The sequence below is a fragment of the Mustelus asterias genome, chromosome 8 (genome assembly GCF_964213995.1).
Source record: "Mustelus asterias chromosome 8, sMusAst1.hap1.1, whole genome shotgun sequence".
In the NCBI taxonomy this organism is placed as follows: domain Eukaryota; kingdom Metazoa; phylum Chordata; class Chondrichthyes; order Carcharhiniformes; family Triakidae; genus Mustelus; species Mustelus asterias.
In genome coordinates, this window is record NC_135808.1 from 53,825,322 (window position 1) to 53,850,525 (window position 25,204).

The following is a 25,204-nucleotide window of genomic DNA, read 5'->3' on the forward strand; positions in this document are numbered from 1 at the left end:
AGGGGTGAATCATTCCCTTTACCCAGTGTGTATTGTAAATGTACAGGAGCTGACACTGAGACACACACAGTCCGTACAGTATCAGACAGGGGTGAATCATTCCCTTTACCCAGTGTGTATTGTAAATGTACAGGAATGTGCCAGAAGATCCCGCCAGCAGGCAAGGCCAGAAAATTCCACCCAAGATCTTCAAAGCTGATGACTGGAAACCCCTTACAAGATTGTGTAACTCACAGGGAACACTGATGTCTGGAGGTTTGCAGAGAAATCCATGGGACCTGTCTTGGTTGCATTTGCTACTTATTGTTCAACGTGACGTGGTTACCATAGAACCATAGAACATTACAGCTCAGAAACAGGCCTTTGGCCCTTCTTGTCTGTGCCGAACCAATTTTGTGCCTAGTCCCACTGACCTGCACCTGGACCATATCCCTCCACACCCCTCTCATCCATGAACCTGTCCAAGTTTTTCTTAAATGTTAAAAGTGAGCCCGCATTCACCACCTCATCTGGCAGCTCATTCCAAACTCCCACCACTCTCTGTGTGAAGAAGCCCCCCCTAATATTCCCTTTAAACTTTTCCCCCTCACCCTTAACCCATGCCCTCTGGTTTTTGTCTCCCCTAACCTCAGCGGAAAAAGCCTGCTTGCATTCACTCTATCTATACCCATCATAATTTTATACACCTCTATCAAATCTTCCCTCATTCTTCTACGCTCCAGGGAACAAAGTCCTAACCTATTCAACCTTTCTCTGTAACTCAGTTTCTCAAGTCCCGGCAACATCCTTGTAAACCTTCTCTGCACTCTTTCAACCTTATTAATATCCTTCCTGTAATTAGGTGACCAAAACTGCACACAATACTCCAAATTAGGCCTCACCAATGTCTTATACAACCTCACCATAACATTCCAACTCTTGTACTCAATACTTTGATTTATAAAGGCCAATGTACCAAAAGCACTCTTTACAACCCTATCTACCTGTGACGCCACTTTTAGGGAATTATGTATCTGTATTCCCAGATCCCTCTGTTCTACTGCACTCTTCAGTGTCCTACCATTTACCTTGTATGTTCTACCTTGGTTTGTCCTTCCAAAGTGCAATACCTCACACTTGTCTGCATTAAACTTCATCTGCCATTTTTCAGCCCATTTTTCTAGTTGGTCCAAATCCCTCTGCAAGCTTTGAAAACCTTCCTCACTGTCCACTACACCTCCAATCTTTGTATCATCAGCAAACTTGCTGATCCAATTTACCACATTATCATCCAGATCATTGATATAGATGACAAACAACAATGGACCCAGCACTGATCCCTGTGGCACACCACTAGTCACAGGCCTCCACTCAGATAAGCAATCCTCCACTACCACTCTCTGATTTCTTCCATTGAGCCAGTGTCTAATCCAATTTACTACCTCTCCATGTATACCTAGCGACTGAACCTTCCTAACTAACCTCCCATGTGGGACCTTGTCAAAGGCCTTACTGAAGTCCATGTAGACAACATCCACTGCCTTCCCTTCATCCACTTTCCTGGTAACCTCCTCGAAAAACTCTAATAGATTGGTTAAACATGACCTACCATGCACAAAGCCATGCTGACTCTCCCTAATAAGTCTCTGTCTATCCAAATATTTGTAGATCCTATCTCTTAATACTCCTTCCAATAATTTACCTACTACTGACAACAAACTTACCGGCCTATAATTTCCTGCATTACTTTTTGAACCTTTTTTAAACAACGGAACAACATGAGCTATCCTCCAATCATCCGGCACCTCACCCGTGGATACCGACATTTTAAATATATCTGCCAGGGCCCCTGCAATTTCAACACTAGTCTCCTTCAAGGTCCGTGGGAATATCCTGTCCGGTCCTGGGGATTTATCTACTCTGATTTGCCTCAAGACAGCAAGCACCACCTCCCCTTTATTCTGTATAGGTTCCATGACCTCCCTACTTGTTTGCCTTATTTCCATAGACTCCATGCCAGTTTCCTTAGTAAATACGGATGCAAAAAACCCATTTAATATCTCCCCCATTTCTTTTGGTTCCACACATAGCCGACCACTCTGATCTTCAAGAGGACCAACTTTATCCCTTACTATCGTTTTGCTCTTAATCACAGTTGATCACAGTTTGTCTGTCAAGTCACATATACCTCACATTAACACTGAATGTCAGAATGTAAGATAGATATTGCAAATTGTTTTTTTTCCTGAATTTGCCCAATAAAATTTAATTGGTTTCTTCAAAATCTGTGGAATCTTGAAGCTTTATTCTCTTTGTGAGCACCTGGGATCTCAAACTTTGCTGACTTTGAACAAAAAGTTACTGGTCCCTAGCCAGATTGTAACATACATCTGGGGTTGTGGTCCAGGGTCATAACATAAGTTAAAAGCTGGCAGCTGCCTGACATTCTCTCACGAGTCTGGTTGGGAACCCATGTACATGTTTTTGTACAGTGAAAAACAGACTGCCACCAGGGACATTAGCGAACAATATGCCGGCACCTTCAAAACAATTCTTCTGCTGCCTGAAGTGTTCAGGAGGAGAGCGGCAGTGTTGAGCTGAGTGGATGTCCAGATGTGGTGCTGTGCCACACAGATGTCCAGATGTGGTGCTGTGCCACACAGATGTCCAGATGTGGTGCTGTGCCGCACAGCCTGGCCATTACTTGGGAGGAGGAGAGGAACAGGAAGGAGAAGATGGAGAAGAGATGGAGAAACAGAGGAGAAGGGGACACAGCGACTGCGAGAACCGCTTTCTGTTTGAGACCAGCTCACTGGGGACAAATTCCATGAAAGCCGAACTCCCAATTCCCACAGTAGCCTGACTCTCTCGATCTTATCACAGTCACCATCTGCTGTGAAGTGGAGTTTATAAAGATGTAAGTAATGTAAAGAAAATGCTAGAAGGACAAAATATTGTTTCAGTTGAAGGTTTAAAATGCAAAGTACATCCAGACTGAAACATTTGTAACCACAGCAAAGCGGCAGGGTTGCCCTGGTAACAGGCTCCAGGCATCTGAATGTTTGAATTTTGCCCAATCAATTTAAAGCAGGCACTCAGCTACCAAGAACCTATAAGATTTGAATTTGATGATGTGGAAAAAAATCAGACCAATCCTGTTATGGGAAAATTGATAGGTCATCACAGGTAGAAAAGAGAGAGCAAGAGGGAAAAACAGGAGTTAGCAACTGCCACCTTTCAGGTCTCGAGAGGGAGAGAGCAGCTCTCCACCCTGCCAGCTTTATATATCTCTTAAGAAAACGCACCATCTAACCAGCGAAAGGTACCAAGTCAAAAATAACTCTCAGACAGAGGCAATCCACAGAAGAACTCAAAAGTTTCCAAAAGCCACAAAACCTGCTTCTATGTTTGAGAGTGACAGAATTATAGTTTTGGTTAATGAATGAGTATTATATTTATTTGAACAGCATTCCAGTAGAATCTTATTTTATTCAGTATGTTACTTGTTTAGTTAAAGTTCCCTGTAAATAAATTGTTAAGTGTTCATTTTAAAGTGAGTCTCAGTATTTCTGTTCGTTAACCACTAAACGTTACTGAAGGACAGTTCACACCTTCCCACACACTTTTAACAGATCATGAGGCGAGGTATTCCTCTTTGGGGGATTCGGCGTTACGGGGAATAACCTCCACATCGTAACGCCATCACACTGCCCTCTTTCACTCCTCGCTTATTAGTCTTGCCTGCAGTTGACTGCATCATTGTCCACCAGATAGGAACTGGCTCCCACAGAACCCTACTGGACAGTGGTATTACCAGAGGTACAAAGAACATCCTGTAAATTGTTTGTTTAAAAAGATAGAGGAATCCAGATTGTAACTTCAGAGGAGCAATTAATACAGAGGCAAGAACTGTGAAAGAACAACGAAGGAAGTTTGCGAGGGAACAAAGAATCTCACTATCTTGTGAGATCCGTCTTGTCAGCTTCTATGGCACCACAACATTAACAATCAGCTCCATCTTGTGGTGCAGGCAAGAAACTGCATGCAGTCAACTTCCCGTCACCAGGCCAATTGTTAGAATTCATCATGTGCTGTGTCTGGTTCCAACTGTAGGCGCTGTGCCTAAAAAAAGTAAGATTCTATTGGAATGCTGTTCAAATAAATACAATACTGATCCATTCACCAAAAATACTGGACACATTGCTGCGTAACGGATCATAGGAACAGGAGGAGGTCATTCAGCCCCTCCAGTTTAATCCGTCAATCTTGTTAAGCTGTAGCTGGTCTGGACTTGAACTTCACTTTCCTGCTTAGATATTCCACTTGCCTAACAGAAATCCATCAATCTCAGTTTGAAATATCCCCCTCTCCCCCTCTCCCCAGCCCCCTCCCCCTGCCCACCCCCACCTCCACAGCCACTGGAAGAGACACTTCCAGGTGTCCGTGAGTGACCCTTTGTGGAAAGGAATGTTTCCTGACCTCACCCCTGACCAGCCTCGCGCAGATTTCAAGATTATGGGTGGGATTTTTCAGCCGTTCCCCACTGACCCCACCATCCCGACCCCCTCCCCCAACTCCCACCCCAGCGGCAGAGGGTGCAAACGACGGGAAGCCCCGTTAACAGCGATGGGACCAGAATATCCTACACTGCTGGCCAATGACGGTAGGATCTTTCACAGTGGCCTCGGGGGGCGGGGGGTGGTTGGGGGAGGGGGGGTGGGGGGGAAGTGAAATCCTGCCCTTAATCTCCTTGTTCTAAACTCCCTCTGACGGAAGAAATAATTTATTTCTGTCTATGCCCATCAAATTCTTTCTTCATTTTACATACTTCAGCTGGAACACTCTCAATCTCCTAAACGCGAGAGAATACAAGGCAAGTTTAGTTAACTTTTCCTGATGATTTAACCCTTTTAACCTCAGGATCATTCAGGTAAATCTGTGCCGCTTCCCCTCCTGGGCCCATGTATCCTTCCTGAGTTGTGGTGCCCAGAACTGGATACTGTTTCTCCAGAGGCAGTTCAGCCAGGGCAGAAACTGTGTACAATTTGTGGGCGGTCGTTACAGGGAGAATTGGATTTGACAGCAGGAGAAAGGAGAGGTGGGCAGACCCAACAGCTGTAGAGGCAAGTGGGCATGGCTTCAAATGGCTCCACCCTTTAATGATGAGTGAGCAAGGGCCAATGGCGATGGGACGGCCATGCCCCTCCTCTAGCTCTGCAGGCCTACAGAGCCGCAGAGTAGCATGGAGTGGAGGCCATCTTCCCACCTCGACTGCCAGTGGTGGCCCTCAACAAGACGAGAGCAAGTGCTGGCCAACATCCTTCGCCCACTGCGACCTGAGCGGTACCTCTTCAACCTTGGGCCAACGGTGGTGAAAAAAAACCTGAGAGAACTAGCCGATGAGAAATGCCTGCTGCTGAGTTTGCCCGACTCGGCTTATCATGTTCCCACGTTTGGGATAGGTTTCCCAGTCCCAGGAACATGGGAAGGGTACTAAAATGTGGTTTTCTCTCAGAGCTGGTTGGACTGTTGAAGACTGAGCAGAGGCCAGGCGCCGGCAGACACTGGATCGATGTGGCTCCATCGGCTGAAGTATCGTCACCTGATGCTTCAGGGTCACAATGACTATCATCCAATCCATCATCACAGTTACCCCGCCAACTTAGACAACATTCAGCATCTCAGGATACTCCAATATTCAACTTCATCATGGTGGATCTGCACTTGCGTTTAATTCCCCCACCTGTACTCCACATCTCTCTATACCTTACCGATCAAAAATCAAGGCTCCAATTCTCCCATCAGTCACAGAATGTCCCCAGTGTGAAAAAAATGCTTCTTGATTTCACTCAGAACTAGGCTCTAATATTAAGATTGTGTTTCTTCTCCTGTGAAGTTTCCCCATTTCTATCCAGTCCAATGCGTTTAATGCTTAAGCACCTCAATCAGATCACCCCCTCAGTCTCCAATACTCAAGGGAACACATCGGGACATCAATGGTACAGCACATCCATCTCATACAGCAACCAAGGAGGACTATGGGTGGAGACCAAGTAGCATAAACTGAAGCCTGATCTTCCCCATCATCCTTCATTTGGACAGTGCCTGTTGAGCAGGCCCATAATGAGGTGGTAAGTGCCAGGAGCAAAGGTTTCCCCACTCATCCTGTGGCCTGCTCTTGGCACAAGGATGTGTGAGAGGCCTTTGAGAAAGGCTGGGTAAATGACATGAATGATACAGCTGTATCGAATGACTGGCGTGGAGAATGGAATTAAGGTCAGAGTGGGTTGTAGATCAAGCTTAAATTGAATCTGCATAGATTCACAGCACATGACCATGTTGGAAGGCAACATGCAGAGTGAACCTTACGGTATGGTAAGTTCAGTTCTGATGTGCACTCCATCTCAAAATGGTTCCCTAGACATTGGGTTGCATGTATGAGCTACAGCTCAATGATTTACATGCTGATTTACACTATCAACACCCTGGGGGTTATCATTGGCCAGAAGCTGAACTGGACTAGCCACATAAATCTTGTGACTACCAGAGCAGGTCAAAGGCTTTGAATCCTGTGGCACATAACTCACCTTCTGATTTCCCAAAGCCTGTCCACCATCTACAAGGCAAAAGTCAGGAGTGTGATGGAATACTCTGCACTTGTCTGGATGAGTGCAGTTCCAACAACACTCAGGAAGCTCAACACCATCCAGGCCAAAGCCGCCTGCTGGATTATTATCCCTTCCACATTCACTCCCACCACAACTGACGAACAGTGGCAGCAGTCTGCACCATCTACAAGATGCACAGCAGGATCTCACCAAGGCTTTTTGGACAACACCTTGCAAACCCATAATCATTATCATTTATCAACTTGAAGCACAGCCAGTATTCTAGCTGTCATGCCTACTAGTCTGTCCTTGGCCTGCTTCAATGTTCCAGTGAAGCCCAATGCAAACTGGAGGAGCAACACCTAATCGGAAGTATCATAACAGCCCTCAGGACTCAACATTGAGTTCAACAACTTTAGCCTGTGAGCTTCCTCCTCCATCTTAACTTAAAAATCCTAAACATTTGTTGTCTCGATACAAACCTGCCCCCCTCCCCAACTGGGCCATCTGTCACTTGTTCCTGAGTTTTGCAACATCTTTGCAATCTCTCCCAGCTCCCACTACTCACTGTTTCCAGCCATTCAACGCCCTCTTAGAACATAGAACATAGAACAGTACAGCACAGAACAGGCCCTTCGGCCCACATTGTTGTGCCGAGCTTTGTCTGAAACCCAGATCAAGCTATTTCCTCCCTATCATCCCGAAGTACTCCATGTGCCTATCCAATAGCTTCTTAAATGTTCCTAAAGTTTCTGACTCCACTATCACTGCAGGCAGTCCATTCCACACCCCAACCACTCTCTGAGTAAAAAACCTACCTCGGACATCCTTCCTATATCTCCCACCATGAACCCTATAGTTATGCCCCCTAGTTACCACTCCATTCACCCGAGGAAATAGTCTTTGGACGTTCACTCCATCTATCCCCCTCATCATCTTATAAACCTCTATCAAGTCTCCTCTCAACCTCCTCCGCTCCAAAGAGAAAAGCCCAAGTTCCCTCAACCTTTCCTCATAAGACCTACCCTCCAAACCAGGCAGCATCCTGGTAAATCTCCTTTGCACTCTTTCCAGTGTCTCCACATCCTTCTTATAGTGAGGTGACCAGAACTGCACACAATATTCCAAATGTGGTCTCACCAAGGTCCTGTACAGTTGCAGCATAACCCCACGGCTCTTAAACTCAAACCCCCTGTTAATGAACGCCAACACACTATAGGCCTTCTTCACGGCTCTATCCACTTGAGTGGCAACCTTCAGAGATCTATGGATATGAACCCCAAGATCTCTCTGTTCCTCCACATTCTTCAGAACCCTACCTTTGACCCTGTAATCCACATTTAAATTAGTCCTACCAAAATGAATCACCTCGCATTTGTCAGGGTTTAACTCCATTTGCCATTTTTCAGCCCAGCTTTGCATCCTATCTATGTCTCTTTGCAGCCTACAACAGCCCTCCACCTCATCCACTACTCCACCAATCTTGGTGTCATCAGCAAATTTACTGATCCACCCTTCAGCCCCCTCCTCCAAGTCATTTATAAAAATGACAAATAGCAGAGGACCAAGCACTGATCCCTGTGGCACTCCGCTAGCAACCTGCCTCCAGTCCGAAAATTTTCCATCCACCACCACCCTCTGTCCTCTGTTAGATAGCCAGTTACCTATCCAATTGGCCAAACTTCCCTCTATCCCACACATCTCTTATACAGAATGTAATCCAACACATTTTCCCTCTCCTTTCTCCCGCAGAAGGATCAAACAGACTGGAAACATTAACTACTTTCCCTCTCTACTGATGCTGCCAGACCTGCTGGGTTTCTCAGTTTTTGTTTCAGACTGCGGCATCCGCAGTATTTTATTTTTATTTCAGTGTTTTTAAAAGTTGCCGGTTATTAGTGTTTAGCCTATCCAGTATCTCCCCAAAATCCTTCTTCACTATGGCTTTTGCCCGTGTTAAAGTCTTTTAAATGCAAGTTTCTCCTTTTGAATTTAGCCTTTAACCTGCACTTAAATTGGGAAATAACTGTTTGGAGGGGAACGGATTTTTAGTATCTGTATGTAATAAAACGGAACTGTTTCCCTTCAGTCACACTGATTTCTCTCACTTCAGTGAGCACCAGAGCACATTTCTAATGATGATGTGAGACTCCTTTAATCAAATGGCCTTGATAGTGAGAGAGCTGTCTGCTGCTTGGCAATACCACTGGGAAGCTGCTTCAAACCAAATCATCTCCACCCACCCTCATTAAAGGGAAATCTCCTTTACTGCAGCTTTCAGTGGTTAATGTCTCAGACAGCCATTGGCACAAGGTGACTATTTGAGTGGCTGAGTCCTGGAGCTGAATGCAAGAGCACTATTGCAGTACGATATAGATGCTTATTTTTAATCATTTACAGGGATGTGGACATCACTGGCTCGGCCAGCATTTATTGTCACCCAGGGGCAGCACAGTGGTTAACACTGCTGCCTCACAGCGCCAGGGACGTGGGTTCGGTTCCTGGCTTGCGTCACTGTCTGTGCGGAGTTTGCATGTTCTCCCCGTGTCTGCGTGGGTTTCCTCCGGGTGCTCCAGTTTTGTCCCACACTCCAAAGATGTGCAGGTTAGGTTGATTGGCCATGCTAAATTGCCCCTTAGTGTCAGGGGCTTATAGTAGGGTTATGGGGATAGGGCCTGGGTGGGATTGTGGTTAGTGCAGACTCGATGGACCGAATGACCTCCTTTTGCACTGTAGGGATTCTATGGTTCTAATTGCCCTTGGGAAGACGGTGGTGCAGTCCATGTGGTGTAGGTACACCAACAGTGCTGTTAGGGAGGGAGTTCCAGGATTTTGACCCAGTGACAGTGAAGGAACGGTGATATATTTCCAAGCCAGGATGGTGAGCGACTTGGAGGGAACCTCCAGGTGGTGGTGTTTCCAGGTATCTACTGTCTTTGTCCTAGATGGTTGAGGTCATGGGTTGGAAGGTGCCTAAGGCTGCCTAAGGAAGCTTTGATGCAGTGCATCTTGTAGATGGTACACACTGTTGCCACTGTTTGTTGGTGGTGGAGAGATTGAATATTTGTGGATGGGGTAGCAATCAAGTGGGCTGCTGTGTCCTAGATAGTGTTGAGCTTGAGTGTTGTTGGAGCTGCACTCACCAGGCAAATGGAGAGTATTCCATTTTCCACAAAGGTGACATGGTGCCACAGTGGTTAGCACTGCTACCTCACAGCGCCAGGGACCTGGGTTCAATTCCAACCTTGGGTGTCTGTCTGTGTGGAGTTTGCATGTTCTCCATGTCTGCATGGGTTTCCTCCGGGTGCTCCAGTTTCCTCCCACAGTCCAATGATGCACAGCTTAGGTTGACTGACCATGTTAAACTGCCTCTTAATGTCCCAAGATGTGTAGGTTAGGTGGGTTAATGGGGTAAATACGTAAATACGTGGGGTTACGAGGATAGGGCCTGCGTGGGATGCTCTGTCGGAGAGTTGGTGTAGATTCAATGGGCCGAATGGCCTCTTTCTGCGTTGTATGGATTGTATGATCACATTCCTGACTTGTGCCTTGTACAGGCTTTGGGGTTATTCACCACACGATTCCCAGCCTCTGACGTCTTCTTGTCGCAACATAACATAAAGTCAACCAGACATTTCAATACTCCTGTGCCCCAAAAAAGATTATTTAACTCTTAACAATCCTCCAGAAAATCATCTCCTCTATTCTCAGTCACGGCTGAGTGGTAACTGTTGCTTGTGGGTCAGGAGCTTGTTTCATCCATTCCCACCTCTACTTCAGAACAAACATCTAGCAGGTTGCTCCCAGTGCTGCACCGAGGGAGTGCCGCATGGGTTGGTGAGTCAGATCCTCGGTCTGAAACATTAAACTCAGGTTCTGTCTGCTCTTTCTAGGTTAAAAATACCAGGGCACGATTCTGTGCAGAAATATCCCTGGTGTCCCAGCCAACATTCAGCCCTCAATCAGGATCAGGTTATTTTGCTCGGCATCAGGTTGCCGTTTGTGAGATCTTGCCCTGCGCAATCTGGCCGCAAAGTGACTACACTTCATCAAAGGCTTCACCAGCACTCCAAGCTCATGGGAGGTGCTAGACAAATGCAAGTCTTTCTTTCTGCCGGAGGGTCAGCCATGATCTTACTGACTGGTGGAGCAGGTTCGATGGGCCGAGTGGCCTACTCCTGCTCTGAATTTGAACGTCTGCATGTTCGTAGGTGCTATCATTTGGATGAGACATTAAACCAATTGGCCCCATCTGCCTTCACAGGTGGAGGTGAAAGGTCGAATGGCGTAATTGGAAGAATTGTAGGAGATGTACTGCTACAGGGACGTAGACAGACTTTATCCATTAACCAACATCATTGAAACAGGTTATCGGGTCTGTAATGACTTCACAGGGATGCATTGTGGCTTCAAGTTATAAAGAGTTTTGTACCAATGATATTTATATATACACAAGGGTGTGACAGAACTGTAAAACATGTCTACTCCCCTCCCCAGCTCCAATTGAGATTTCTCACTGACCCAGGACATGCACCTGATTGGCTTGGCTTCCCTCACTGCTTCTCCATAGGGCCTGGCTCAATCACGTGGCCCTCAGGGATCACCCCCTTAAAGGGGCCACGTTACCGCAGGGTCATACCACCTCAGTGCAACGTGAAACTTCATTGTGGAACTTTACTGAATACAAATCAGCTGTCACTGGCCAACAATGCAATAGTGACCACATTTCAAAAGGGTTTCAATGTGTGTGAAGCACTTTGGAATCTACTGAGGGTAATTGGATAAATGTTTGAAGGAATAGGGAATTCAAGGGTATGATAGGATAGTGGTTTCATTACTGGACTAATAATCCCAAGGGCTGGGCTAAAAAGCTGGAGAATTTGTATTCAAACCCACCTTGAGCAATTTAAATTCAATGATTAACTACATCTGGAATACAAAACTGGTATTAGTAATGGTGACATTAGTAGATTGGCATGAAGACCCAGCTAGCTCATGTGGGGAAGGAAACCTCCCTCTGGCCACTGTACAACTCCAGACCCGCAGGCCAGGATTTCATGGTCCCATCATGGTGCGTGTACACCCTCCAGACTGGTGGAAGGAATGGGCCATTTGACTTGTCGCTTACTTCAGTGGGAGCATAACATCTCGAAGGGCAGGAGAGGCTGTCAAATCCCGGTTAGAGAAATGTGGCCGAGCAAACCAGTCAGGTAGTAGGAGACGGGCAATAAATACGGCCGGCCTTACCGGTGCCACCCACATCTCAGGAGCAAATTTTAAGCTAAGTATATTGGGCTGCGGGTATACTCCCTGGGGAGCGAACGAGTATTTGGAAAGTTGTTTCAAAGAGGTAGCATAGGTACAATGGGTTGAATGGCCTCCATCGACATGATAAGATTCTCTGACAGGAGCAGTTTGGTACAAATACAAATCTTTCTTTCACTGAGCCAGCTGCTTGACAGAATGTTTCACATTCTTTAAAGGGGCTGGTCTCAGATGCTGAGAGTTTCTCTTTTAAAAAGGCTCCTAATGAGGGGTTCTCTTTAAACTGGGATTTGATGACAAGCCTTTCGCTTGCAGCTTGTGTGGCACATTGCAGGTATGTGTGGGTCAATGTGGAGGGTGGTTTAATTCCCCACACCCACACTGAGTGCTGAAGACAACGTTATGGTAATGTCACGACTGTCAGTGTTAATAAAGAGACTCATTAATCTTAGCTTGACTCAAGTGGCAGTGTGGCTGCCTGGCTGCTCCTGTCTGGGTCCAAGTGAAACTCATTAGTTGTATTGTTTCAGCCTTGATTAATTGAAGAATGATTGCAGGAAGCCTGCACTCTGCACTGTCACTGGGTACGTGGCGGCATGGCTTTCATTGAGCTTGTTGGTGGTGAAGTATCACTTTCTACTAAACAGCTAATTGATAGTGACATGTGGACCAGCTGTACCGGTGTGTCAAGGGATGCTCAGAGTCCTCAATGAAAAATCAATGGGTTTGAGATGAAAACATTGTTGTGATGATGAGCATTATCAATTCATGGTAAATGCATTGTAGGAGACAAATATCTCAATTTAATTTTATAGATCTGTAATAACCCTCTAGCTGTTCACTCCTAGTATCAACCATCCCAAAGGATCGAATCCATTCCATTTCACTTACGCTTTAGACAATCCCAGTGGACCAAATGTCTTCCCATTCATTCTTCCTGTATTGAATTCCAATGGACTAAATCCTTTCCCATTCGCTCCCATTGTATAGAATCCCAATGGATCACATCCTTTTTGCATTCACTCCCACTGTATAGATCCCAATGGATCACACCATTTCCCATTCACTCCCACTGTATACAATCCCAATGGATCATGTCCCTTCTCCTTCACCCCAACTGTATAGAATCCCAGTGGATCACACCCTTTCCCATTCACTCCCACTGTATAGAATCCCAATGGATTATATCAATCTCTCCGTGTCTGCGTGGGTTTCCTCCGGGTGCTCAGGTTTCCTCCCACACTCCAAAGATGTGCAGGTTAGGTGGATTGGCCATGTTAAATTCACCCTGGTGTCAGGGGAATTAGCAGGGTAAATACGTGGGGTTGCGGGAATAGGGGCTGGGTGGGGTTGTGGTCGGTGCAGACTCGATGGGCCGAATGGCCTCCTTCTGCACTGTAGGGATTCTATGATACCTATGATATCCCTTCCCCTTCCATCCCACTGTATAGAATCCCAGTGGATCACACCGTATCCCATTCGCTCCCACTGTATAGAATCCTAGTCGATCACATTCCCTTTCCCTTTCACTCTGTTAAACAAGACGCTTACTCCGGTTAATTGATTGACACAAACTGCATCTTCAAATCAAATCACATCTTTATTAGGGAAATGTAGGAAAAAATTAAATATTTATGACTGCTACAAGACTGATTCTCTTAATCTGTATCACCATTAAATGCTTCTATTGCCCTATAAATCTACTATGATCTACAATATAGATTTTAACTATTTATATTTATCTAATGGATGTGTAGGTGTGTCTCTATCCAGTCATGTTGGTCAGGCATGGAGAGAGATCACACTTCATCAAGATTACAGCTTGAGAATCTTTTCTTTTCCTTCTCCTCTTCACTTCTCTCCTGATTCTTCAAAACTCCAATATTTATACCTTTGAGACGTGCAGTTCTACACGTAGGCATTGACCAAAGGTGTATCATCCAAATTGGTTTATTGCAGTCTGCCTAACCTTGGGGCAGCATTCTAAATTATCTTCACACTTAATATCAGCCTCCTGGTTTCATCTGTATCGGCTTGCTGTCCATTTGATCAATTAAAAATGACTTTATTACCAAGGATAAATTGTTACAGCTTCTCCCCTGAAAACAACCATCGTCTAGTATCCTGCTGACTTTATCACCCATTGTAAAACCAAAGCCATTTGTTGCCAGTAAACAGAACAGTCCACATCCTCAGTCCAGCATTAAAGTTTCCACCCTGAAGTTAGCCATATTTCCTATCAAGCCATAATGGTATTCTTCTCTTGACCACTTTTGTATTAGACAATAGGTCACCAGCTACAACTCCCAATGTATAGAATCCCAATGGATAGCACCCCTTCCCTTCCACTTCCACTATATAGAATCCCAGTGGATCAAAATCCCTTCCTCTTCACTCCCACTGTATAGGATCCCTGTGAACCATACCCCTTTCCATTAACTCCCACTGTAGAGAATCCTAGTGGATCACACACATTCCCCTTCACTCCCACTGTATAGGATCCCTGTGAACCATACCCCTTTCCATTAACTCCCACTGTAGAGAATCCTAGTGGATCACACACATTCCCCTTCACTCCCACTGTATAGGATCCCTGTGAACCATACCCCTTCCCATTCACTCTCACTGTATAGAATCCCAAAGGATCAAAATCCTTTTCCATTCACTCCCACATTGTTGAATCCCACTGAAGCAAATCATTTGCCATTCAATAAGGAATTATTGCAGAAACTGGGCCTGTATTCTCAAGTTTTTTGAAGAATGTGAATGATCTCATTGAAGTGTACAAAATTCTTCAAGGACTCGACAAGGTAGATGCAGAAAGGATGTTTCTCCTGGACATGGAGAGCATAAAACCAGAGGACACAGTCTCAGAATGAGGGATAAACCATTTAGGACTGGGATGAGGAAGAATTTCTTCAGTGAATCTTTGAAATTCTTCAGTGCAAAGCTATGAAAGGCCAATAATTGAAAATGTTCAAGACAGATTGTTGGATTTCTAGATAGTAAAGACACCAAGAGATGAGGGGACAGTGCAGAATAATGACATTGTGATAAATGATCAGCCATGATCTATTTGAATGACAGAGTGGGCTCGAAGGGCTGAATGGCCCTCTGTTCCGATATACAAAGTAGTATTTAGCTATAATCCTAACTATGTACTCTCAATGAACAGAATCTCAACTGAACTAAACATTCAGAATCAGTCTGTTCCTATTTGTCAAATTCCTTCTGTTTCATTATTACTGAACCCCAGTGAAGCTAACTCCTTCCCATTCACTCATACAGTATCAAGTTTGAATGGGCCAAAGCCCTCTCCATTCTGAAATGCTAATGCACCCCCTCCTCATTCACCCCCAGTGTATGGAATTGACAGCAAGTGGCCCCTGCTGGAATCCAACTCTACGTCACCACTACCTCAAACCACAAACATCACTCCCTCCACCACCAACGCACAGTGGCAGCTGTGTGCACCATCCTTCTACAAGATGCACTGCAGCAACTCACCAAGGCAGCAACTTCCAAACCCACAACCACAACCATCTAGGAGGACAATGGCAGCAGATTACCTGGGAACACCACTGCCTGGAGATTCCCCTCCAAACCACACACCACCCTGACTTTGGAATATATCACTATATTCCATCACTGTCACTGTGTCAAAATCCTGGAATTCCCTCCCTAACAACACTCTGGGTTGAGCAGTGGCTCAAGAAGATAGCTCACCATAACCTTCCCAAGGGCAATTAAGGATGGGCAATAAATGCTGGATTAGCCAGCGACACCCACATCCCATAAATCAATAATTCTTTAAAAGTTAGAGGTCATTCAAAACTCAGCTGTTAGTATCTTAGCTCACAGCAAGTCCCATTCCCCATCACCCCTGTGCTCACTGACCTATACTGACTCCCGGTGAAACAACACCTTGATTTCAAAATTCTTGTCCTTGTGTTTAAACCTCTCCAGGGACTTTCCCCTCCCCAGCTCTATAATCTCCGTCAGCTCCACAGCCCTCTGAGGTGTCAGCCTTCCACTTGAGCTGCCTTGATTTTAATCACTCCACCATTGCTGGCCGTATCTTCAGATGCCTACACCCTAAGCTCTGGAATTTGCTCTCTACACCTCTCGGTCTCTCTATCTCACTTTCCTGCTTTAAGATAGAATGGGCAGAATGGCCTCCATTGATACTATCCCTTTGGTCACCTGCCCTCACATTGACGTATGTGGCTCGTTGTCATAGTCTTTCTCATAATGCCTCCGTGAAGTGCCTCGGGACAGTCTATTATTTTCTTTGCATTGCTAAATCTGAAGTGATCTAACCTCATGTAATTCATCTAAGAGTACAAGAGGTAGGAACAGGAGGAGGCTATTCGGCCCCTTGAGGTTGCTCCACCATTCAACTGATCTGATTGTGATCTCAACTCCACTTTTCTGTCTGCCCACCAGCCCCCCCCCCCCCGCCCCCCCCCGCCCCCCCCGCCCCCCCCGCCCCCGCCCCCGCCCCCCCCCCCCGCCCCCCCCCACCCCCCCATAACACTTGACTCACTTGTTCATCAAAGCTCCATCTAACTCAGCCATCAATATATGCAATGAGATAGTTTGCACATGGTGGGGAAGAGATTTCTACAGACCAACAACCCTTTCAGAGAAAAAGTTCTCCTCATCTCAGTTGTAAATGGGAGACCCCTAATGTTTAAACTGTGTATCCACCCTACTCCCAGCCCGTCCCACCACACATGTGCATACCATACACACACACACATATATCCACCCTGTCAAGTTTCTTCAGGATCTTGTATGTTTCAATAAGATCACTTCTTTGATGTGGCACTTTGTCAAATGCCTTTTAGAAATCCAAGTACACCACATCTACAGATTCCCCTGATCCACACTATTTGTTACTTTCCAAGAGAACTCTAATGAATTAGTCAAATACAAAACCATGTTGACTTTCCAGTCCTCTGACTGACAGAAGTCACTCACTTTCACTAGCAGGAAGCTGTGACCACAAGCAGCTGCAGGCAACTTCAATAAGAAGTCTAACAACACCAGGTTAAGGTCCAACAGGTTTATTTGGTAGCAAAAGCCACACAAGCTTTCGGAGCTCTAAGCCCCTTCTTCAGGTGAGTGGACTTTAACCTGGTGTTGTTAAACTTCTTACTGTGTTTACCCCAGTCCAACGCCGGCATCTCCACATCATGGCAACTTCAAAGCAGCTAAGTGTGCATCAGTTCTTCTTTTTGTAAATATTGTGGTTAGGTACAATGGGGGTACTTGAGATACATTCAAGCACAAAGGGAAAGGTAAATAAACAAACCTGACTGCATGCTGAGTATAAACCATTAAGCTGTCAATCAAAGGCGAGTTCAAAGGACTGGCCTAAAATTGAATGGAAACAAAGGTTTTCATAGGATTTGAAGGTATTTCAAAGGCTCTTGGCTTTCCATGAAGGCTCAGAGACTTGAAATAAATGCTGTGATAAAACAATGGGGCTGAATGAACAGCTGTGAAGAAGGGAATTTCCCCCCTAGTGAAAATGAATGACTTCTATCAATCAGAAGACTTGAGAGAAATCTTATCACACCTGCAGCTTCCTAGAGAGAAAGGGGAATCCCTTCTGCCGAATGAAGTGCTGCGGTGATTTGGAAGCCTTCCAGCTGACCAGCGAGCATAGAGACTAAAGTGACCAGGGAACTTCAAAAGCTTTAGAGAGCAGGGACAAATAATGATGATTCTATTCCTGGATGGTTTCTGAATTCACGATCCTGAAACAGAACAACACCTTTCCCAGTACAAAAGGACAAGCCCACCCTATCACCTGGACCATGGGGGGACCGTTCCTTTGCAGCTTGGCAGTGGCAGAGGTAACATGGGCACTGGACTTACCTCCTTAACCCCACCCCCCCATTTTGGGGTCCAAGGCACTGAGCCAGGTGTCAGTGCCTGGGTGTCAAGGGGCAGGACATTGTTGGCACTGCCAAGGGCCAGGGCCTTAGGGGGAGGGTTGAGAGGAGAGGATGTCTGAGGGGGGAGGGGGCTGAATCACCACCATGCCTGCATGGTGTGTGGGTGATGCAGGAGTGGGGTGACCCATTATTTCAGTGGTGGAGGGGGGAATGCCCCTCTTTGCTGAGGGGTTGGCGGTGCTTGCCTTGCCAGTGGGGGGGCAGTCACCATTTCCATCGTGTGGGTTGGGGGCCTTTCTGTGAATGTGAAAATCAGTGCACCTTTAAAAATGGCGGCCCAACCTCTGAACAGTCCGGCTGGCCATTGTGTTTCCCAAGATTCATTCAATTGCATCTATCAAGTGGGTGAATCCCATCTGACAGGCCCTCCCTGTGCCAGCAGGAAACACTCCGGTTTTCCCGCCGGCGTGGGCATGTAGTTCCGATTTGGGAGAGTCATGGCCACAGTTTGAGACAACTGAGACAACAGCCGGAATCTTGCTCCCGCACCTGCCACGGGAATCGGAGCGGGTGAGGGACGGAGCATGGGAAGGTCCGTTGACCTCGGGTGGGATTTTACCGTTTTGGGACGAGCGAGGCTGTAAACTCCCACCCATTGTGAGTAATTAGCCAATACCAATGGGTTAATTCCTATTTTGTTATTGACAGGTTATAGACCAATTGGCTATTTTTCTAACAAATGGTCAAGATGGGCTTTCAATTTGTGCCATGTTGAAAACGATTCTCAAGAAGCCATTTTGGATAAGGCTAGGCAGAAGCAGAGAGACAGAAAGGCAGAGAGAGGTGGGAAGTGAGTGTTGTTTATGGAGCGGTGCGGAGAGCTGTTGTCATTTCACGGCTTGGTCTGGGAAAGGTGGTGAGAAGTCTGCTCAATTGTTAAAATTAAGCTTTCTCCTCTTACTGTTAATTACTGATAATTACTGCTAATTGATACTTTGCTTTTTATCTTTCTGACTTATTACCTTTTTAATGATTCTTTCTTGCCATGTGATTAAGTCTCTAGAACCTTGCATGATTTATGATGGGGGTGGGGGCGTGGGGGGGGCGGTGTTAATTGAAAACAAGTGAACTCCATAAATCTTAGTTGAATCAAATAAAATAAGCTTATAGTATTCAGTCTGAATCGGGAATGCCAATGAACTAAACCTTTCCCATCATTCAGCTCGTTCTGCACTTGAATGGATAAACCTACTTCACATTCAGAGCCACAATCCCGAGTCATAACGTGCCACCTCCTTACATTCGCCCCCAATATCTAGAATCCAAATGGAACAAAGCTCCTCCTAATTGCTGCCATTGCCCACAATGCCTATAGACAAAGCTATTTCCCTTTCACTCCCAGTATGTGGAATTTCCATGGACCATTTACTCCTGGTATACTGAAATCCAAAGGAATTCACATTTAATTTCATTGCACAGCATTCCAATGAACCAAATCCATGGTATTCATTCCGTGTGTGGAATTCCAATTCACCAAAATCCTCTGCATTAAACTCTGAATGTAGAGTCTCAATCATCCAAATTCCTTCCAATTTACAAATGCGTACAACATTACGATGGACCAATCCATTTCCCATTCACTCACAGTTTAAAAGACCTCATTGTGCAAATCCCCTTCTCGTTCAATACTACTCTATTGGAACAATTTAGATCAAAACTTTCCATCTCTTCCACCATTTTGGATTCAATTGGAAGAAACATTGTGGGTGGAAAGTGTCGAATTTGCGTGAAAACTGGAGTAAATCCTGCTGCTTTTTTCAGCGGGAGATTCAAAATGAATCTCCCACACTTCGTGCATCCCAGAATGCCCTCGCGTGAACTGTGCTGAAAAGCTGGGGGGGGGGGGGGCTATTCTCACTGGAGTGGCCGGTAGCATAGCGTTGAGCAGGCCACTTTGTATGAGCCAATCTGTCAGCACTGAGGTCGGCTGCTCCTCTGATCCCCCCACTCTCCGATCGCTGAGCCTTTTGGACATCTCCGGGCCAGTGCCAGGCTCCTCCCCCCCCGCAGTCCCAACCCCCACTCCAGCAGGCCAAACCACCCCCCCCCCACCCCCCCCTCCTCCGGATCGCTGACCTCCTGCCAGATATCCTGGATACCAGCAACCTTCGGCACTCTTAGTCAACTTGAGTACAAACAGTGCTAGACACCATGCATAATCCGATACGAGGCCTTTAATGACTTGTGCACAAGGAGAAACCAGCTTGCAGTTGTCCTGCGAGTGTTTCTGAAGTTACAAACAAACAACTTGGCAATTATAGTCAATTGCAGCAAATCAGAAATGAGTAATTTTTCTAATCTTTCATTTGCATCCATATTTGCCAATTAAATCCTGGCTCTTCGCCCTTTCTCATTCAATGAAAAACTGACTTCTGCTAATCCTTCATTTGCATAGCGTATCCCCATATCTTGCCTTTGGTATTTGTTATGGAAAAATCTGGTCTTGCTCACCCTCTGGTGAAGGCCAAAAACAGAATGTTATGGGGCCTATGCAGAGGAAGATTAGCCTGTTCATGCTGTATAGCAGACACTGAACCCTTTTGAAGGTCTGTAAGCTGATAAACATTTTCCATTACTGTACAGAGAAGGCATGAAACTTTAATTTGAACACCTTAGCTTCCACACAATTTAACTTCCAAAGTATGAAGCTTCAATCTGAACATTTTAACTTCCACACTCCCTCCCTCTAACTATGATCCCAAATGCAGAGTGGCAGCGGTGCCCACCCCCACCAATCGCCCCCATTGGGTCCCATCCTCCTCTGGCCTCACCCCCTTGCCACTGCCCAATGCCTGGTGGGCAGTGCCAAAGTGCCCCCCGGGCATTGCTACTTTGCCCCTTGGCAGTGCCCTTACCCCCGGTCTCCTAGGGAGCCTCCACGGCCCCCCCTTCACTCCAGTATGGTCAGGCCATGAGCTCCCAGCTGGGGGAGAATCGCCCCCAATCATATGATAGACTATCCACTCACACGCACTGTATCGAATGAGCATGCGGTCAAATGCTTTACCATTTTCTCACAGTATGCTGAATCTCAATGTACTAAACTTCCAATACAGTCCCATGGTAAATATTCCAATTTGATTAATCTCTTTCTTATTAACTCCTGATGTACAAAGTCCCAATCGGAAGAGCACTTCCCATTCACTCCCCTTGTAGAGGATTCCCAATGTACTAAAGCCCTTCCCGTTTACTCCCACAGTACTCTCAATCCCAATGGACCAAACAGTTTTCAATTCACTTATTCTGTACAGAGTTCCATTTGCCAAACAACTTCCATTAGCTCCAGGTGGGTGGCATGGCGGCACGGTGGTTTGCTCTGCTGCCTCACAGCTCCAGGGACTCGGGTTCAATTCCAGCCTCGGGTGACTGTGTGGAGTTTGCACATTCTCCCCAAATCTGTGTGGGTTTCCTCTGGCCCAACAAATTCACTCTTACAGGCATAAAGGAGTTCAACAAATGATTGAACGGTTTAATAAACAATGGAGGAACCATAAGTTCACAACACATGCGCAGGATGTACTAGATAGGTGTGCTACATACCAACAAAATAATAATAGCCCAAAGACACAGATATCTCAGCAAAGGGCACCAGCACCCCCAGGACCATTCCAACATTTACAGATTGATTATATATCCCTTCTTCCTTGCCAAGGATATAAACATGTCTTGGTAATAGAAGACAAATTCTCTAGGTGGGCAGAAGCAGTCCTTGCCAGGAATGCTACAGCCCAACACACAGCTAAAGTGCTATGCAAAGATTACATGCCCCGATGGGGATTACCCTTGAGTATTGATTCAGATCAAGGTTCCCATTTTACGGGAACAGTATGCCAAGAAAGCTTTTGAATGTTGAGAATTGCGTGGGACGCTCACTGTCCACATCACCCACAGTCATCTGGACAGGTGGAAAGAATGAATAGGACGATTAAAGAAAGACTATCTAAGTATCATTAGGAAGGTCTTAAGTGGCCTCATGCACTACCCAGTGTACAATGCAGCATTAGAGCTCGTGCTAATCGGACTACAGAACTTAATCCATTTGAGGTGATTACAGGATGACCCATGTCACTACCAGGAACTATTGACTTGCAACAAACTAATTATCATTTAATGAGTGAACAACTGGTACAGTATTGTGAGGAATCAACCAAAGCTGTTAGTCTTGCTTCACAACATGTCAAAGATGCATGGGGCAAGGACATGACATAGTATCGGTTGAATGGGTGTATGTTAAGAAACCACAGTGTGAACCCCTTGGGAGCAAAGTGAGAAGGACTTTATCAAGTACTACTGGTAACCCACTCAGCTGTTAAAGTAAAAGGCAAAAAGATTTGTATACACGCGCCACATATTAAATGAGCACCACCTCCAAGGGGCGGAACGGTAGCACAGTGGTTAGCACTGCTGCTTCACAGCTCCAGGGACCTGGGTTTGATTCCCGGTTTGGGTCACTGTCTGTGTGGAGTTTGCACATTCTCCTCGTGTCTGCGTGGGTTTCCTCCGGGTGCTCCGGTTTCCTCCCACAGTCCAAAGATGTGCGAGTTAGGTTGATTGGCCATGCTAAAAATTGCCCTTAGTGTCCTGAGATGCGTAGGTTAGAGGGATTAGTGGGTAAATATGTAGGGATATGGGGGTAGGGCCTGGGTGGGATTGTGGACGGTGCAGACTCGATGGGCCGAATGGCCTCTTTCTGTACTGTAGGGTTTCTATGATTTCTATGACTGAACCAGAATAAAGTTATTATTTTGTGTATTGATTGATATTTCATTTTTGATCGTACAAGTATATAAACCACCAACAGAGGCAGCAGAGGGATTCGATATTGTGATTGACAATCAAAGGGGGGAATTGTGGGAATGTAAGAGTTGATGTATTAAATTTGAAGCAAAATACAGAAGTACTCTGCTAACCAACTGACCTAGAAACTTGGACACGTCCACACTTCAGCAACTGAGAGCCAATTAAAGTAGTAAAAGTCACACAAAGTTAACAGTGGAATGTATACAGCAAAGACTGTGTAAGTTAGTTGAATAGCAACCGAAGAGATAATATCATGTATTGAAGAACGAATAAAGAAGCAGATTATTCTACCAACTCCCGGCTCTTGAGAAGTCTGTATTCAACAGTCACTGTCTGTGCGGAGTCTGCACGTTCTTCCTGTGCCTTCATGGGTTTCCTCCGGGTGCTCTGGTTTCCTCCCACAGTCCGAAAGACATGCTGGTGAGGTGCATTGGCCATGCTAAATTTTCCCTCAGTGTACCCAAACAGACGCTGGAGTGTGGTGACTAGGGGATTTTCACAGTAACTTCATTGCAGTGTTAATGTAAGCCTACTTATGACACTAATAAATAAACTTTGAAAAATAAACGTTGAAATTTAAATTACCCCTTAGTGTCAGGGGGACTAGCAGGGTAAATATGTGGGGTTACGAGGATAGTGCCTGGGTGGGATTGTTGTCGGTGCAGGCTCGATGGGCCAAATGGCCTCCTTCTGCACTGTAGGGATTCTATGATTCTATGAAAGTCATTGTGAAGCCTCCTCCCCATTCATGGACACAATGTAGGTTTCGATGGACAATGTCTCTTCCTATTTTCTCCGATAGTCCTGAATCCCAATGAATAAAGCAGTTTCTGATTAAATCCCAATGTAATACATACCAATGGACAACATTCCTATCCATTCATTCCCAATAAACAGTATTCCAATAGAAGAAACTCCTTCAGTTTCAACCTCAATTCATGGAATGCGGATGAATTAAATATCTTTGCTTCACCATTCCTGTACAGAATTACAATGGGCCAAATTCCTTCCTATTTGCTGCCATTAGATAGAGTTTAAATGAGCCATACTCTGTCATATTCACTCACAAATTCCAAATTCCCTTCTCATTCAAACTCCGTGTGTAGAATCCCAAACTACCAATCTCCTTTCAATTTAACCCCAGTGCACTGAATCCCACTGAACCAAAGCCCTTCCCATTTCAATCCCCTTGTACAGAATCCCAATGGATTGAACATTTTCCAGTTCATTCCACACTTTAGGATTCTATTGGACCAAACAGTTTCCAATTCAATCCAAAGGGAACAAACTCGATTCTTAATCACAGACAGTTTATTGACTTACAATGTACTTAAAACTTCCCATTTATTCCCAAAGAATAGAATTCCAAACAACCAAACATCTTCCCATTAACCATGTCTGCAAAGAATCCCATTTGACCAAATCCCTTCCCAATCACTTTTCCCATTTATTTAATTAATATGGAGTACCAACGGACCAAACCAATCAATTGCTTTTGCACAGAATCCTACTGGCAAACCCCCTCCACATTCACCCACTTGGATAAAATCTCAATGGGAAGACCACTCTCATTTTCACAATACACAATGCCAATAAACAAAACGCTTATCAATGAAATCCTCATGTCTACAATGCCAATAGAAATCATTCCATCAATCCCAGCGAAGGGAATCCCAATGGAACAAGTCTTGCCCATTCATTGTGACTGTATAGAATACCAATGGCATTCACATTTATTTTAATCCCAACATTTGTTTTTTTCCACTAGGTTTTAACTTCTCCAGTGCAAATCTACTAATTTAAATTTTGTAAAGTACCTCAATCTCACCAGAAATATTTGATCAGAATTATTTTTAGGTCTGCTGCTCTGAAGCATGGCAAATAATTGCTCAATATCCATGATATTTACAAATTACCCATGTATCCTTGTGATGACAATGCCATTAAAGGATCAATGATGACTTTCGCACAGTTCTTCCTTGCATATCTCAAGCGGTTTATAACTTATTTATATGTTTCTAAGTGTGGTCAGACAGAATAATGAATAGGAAAATATGGAGCCTATGGCAACACCCCATGGTGAATGGAAGGTAAATTTTTTTTTATACTTTTCCAATTCAATCAAATCAAATCCAATTCAGAGTCTCAACAAGTTGAGACATTTCAGATCCAGGCTGACAAGACAGGGCGAGCGACCAAACCACCCTGTCCTGGGCCTGATCTACATGAGCCAAGCTGATTGGAGAAGGGGGAGGATCCTCCTCCAAGACTTGAGCTCGTTTGCATCTTAGCCAAAAGGCCGAGATGCCGCTTTTAAAAATTGCTTCATATGAAACATATGAAGCCTCAGCGTAACCTAATGACCTCGACCAAGTGCGGCCGACCATGGGCTGCCGTCCATACACTTGATCTTAGCCAAAAGGCCGAGTGGGGAACAAGACGGTGAATGGGGACGGCATATGGTGAAGGCATTCTCTGTAAGAAACTGTCCTTACACCATACAGCATTCACGTTATGAGAATCCATACCGAGACAGGAACAAAATGGTGCCTTTATGCTAATATCTGGTTGAGTATTTGAATAAAA